The sequence below is a fragment of the Triticum dicoccoides genome, chromosome 4B, assembly GCF_002162155.2.
Source record: "Triticum dicoccoides isolate Atlit2015 ecotype Zavitan chromosome 4B, WEW_v2.0, whole genome shotgun sequence".
In the NCBI taxonomy this organism is placed as follows: domain Eukaryota; kingdom Viridiplantae; phylum Streptophyta; class Magnoliopsida; order Poales; family Poaceae; genus Triticum; species Triticum dicoccoides.
In genome coordinates this window covers 653,782,555-653,784,893 of record NC_041387.1, presented here as the reverse complement: position 1 = coordinate 653,784,893, position 2,339 = coordinate 653,782,555, and positions in this window count along the sequence as shown.

Genomic DNA, 2,339 nt, shown 5'->3' with positions numbered 1-2,339 from the left:
CCTCCTTTCCCCTCCCGCCACCGCCGGCGTAGGCCACCGGGCCTGGCTCGCGTGATGCCGGCAGCGGCGGCCCTGTTCTTTTCCTCCCCACGCGGCGCTGTAGCTCGGGCGTTGGCGTCGGCGGTGTTGCACCCAGGCCGGCGTCGGTTCCGGTGGCGGCTCGTCTTCGCATGCGGCGTAGCTCCGGGTGGCAAGGTGGCGGTGGCGTGGCTGCTTGGCTGCGGGGCGGCGTGATGGCTGGCGGCGGCGCCCTTCCGGCCCAGATCTGGGCCCTTTTGGGGCCCATCTGGGTCTAGGTGAGCCTGGCGTGTGCTTTTCGGCGTCATCTCCGGCGGACGGAGGTGTGGCTTGGGCTGGGGGTGGCGGAGACGGTGGCGCGTGTACTGCAGCGTAGCGACGGGAGCTTCACGAGCCCGCTTCGGGCTCGGTCGGGCAAGGGTGCCTGGTTTGCTCCTGAGCTACGTCCGGTCGGTCACCGCCGAGGGTGGTGGAGGTTGTCCCCTCCCACGTGGCCGCTGACCCTGCTGCTCCTCGTTTTCGTCTAGTTCCTCTCGATCCCGCCGGTCTCGCTTCGCTTGTCACTGTGAGACGGTGATAGTGACTGCGAGTCCGTGGTGGCGCATATTGGTGGACGGCAAGTATGGTGGAGCGCGATGGATCGTCTGGGGTCGTGGTTGGTTGGAGGTTGGGAGAAATCCTTGTCGGCTTGTTCGGCACAGACGCGGTGACGCCCGTGGGCGCCGCCGTGCCTTCCTGAAGGGCGTCGGATATCCACCTTCCTCCCACGGCCCTTCGCGTACCGGGGGAAACCCTAGGCCATGTCCGGTAGCAGCGTCGTTGTCGTCGCGTTCCTTCTTGAAGGTGTTACTTGGTATGCGGCGTTTCGTGGTGCTAGGAGCGTGGTGGAATTCTCCGGCGGGCGCAGCGGTTGCGAGTCATCTTCGTTTTCGTTGATCCGCCATTGTCGGCATTTTTTTCCTTTTGTGTTTTCTCTTTCTTTTCTTTTGGGCGTGCTTGTGCTGCTTCCGCCCCAGCACCTATCATGGGTTGTATCGATGTTGTTGCTTTGTAATACAAAGCGGGGGGGAACCCTTTTTCGGTATATAAAACAATCGTCATGTCCAAACATCAAGTCCAACTGGCGAAAAGAAAATATGTAAGAAATATTTCTAAAATGCCACAAGAAAACCATGCATTTCTTACATATATATGTAGTTACGTGCTATCTAGTAAGACTAACTCTAACATCCTATAATAAGCCTAGCATGCAAAATTTCATTTACAAGATCACATCATTTAGACACTAATTCTCAATTTTTGCAAGATAATTTGTAACGAGCAAGTAGTAGTGACGGTAACAAAAGTGCAGCAAGGTAGCCCAATCCTTTTTGTAGCAAAGGACAGGCCGGAATGGTCTCTTATAAGAAGCAAAGTGTTCTTGAGGAGTCACTTTCATCGTGTTTGTTTGATTCACGTTCGCTACTTTGATAATATGATATGTGGGTGGACCGATGCTTGGGTGTTGTTCTTACTTTAAAAAACCTCCCACTTATGATTAATCCCTCTCGCAATCATCCGCAACTACAAAAGAAGAATTAAGATAAAATCTAACCATAGCATTAAACTTATGGATCCTAATTAGTCCCTTACGGAATAGCGCAGAAACTAAGGTTTAAGCTTCTGTCACTCTAGCAACCCATCATCTAATAACTATTCCACAATTCATTCCCTTAGGCCCAAAGATGGTGAAGTATCATGTAGTCGATATTCACATAACACCACTAAGTGAATCACAACATGCATATCATCAAAATATCGAACGAATACCAAATTCACATGATTACTTATGACAAGACTTCTCCCATGTCCTCAAGAACGAAAGTAACTACTCACAAAACATATTCATGCTCAAGATCAGAGGGGTATTGAATTGCATAATGGATCTGAACATATAATCTTCCGTCAAATAAACCATCTAGCATCAACTACGAGATGTAATCAACACTACTAGTCACCCACAGGTACCAATCTGAGGTTTTGATATAGAGATTGAACACAAGAGATGAACTAGGGTTTTGAGATGAGATGGTGTTAATGAAGATTGGCTCTCCCAAGATGAAAGGGTTGTTGGTGATGACGATGGCTTCGAATTCCCCCTCCAGGAGGGAAGTATCTCCGTCGGAATCGCTCCGCCGAAGACCTACCCAAGTTCCGCCTTGAGACGGCGGCGCTCCGTCCCGAAAGTCTTCTCCTAATTTTTTTTTCTAGGGAAAATAACATTATATACCAGAAGATGGGCATCGGAGGCTGTCCAAGGGGCCCATTACCCACTAGGGCGC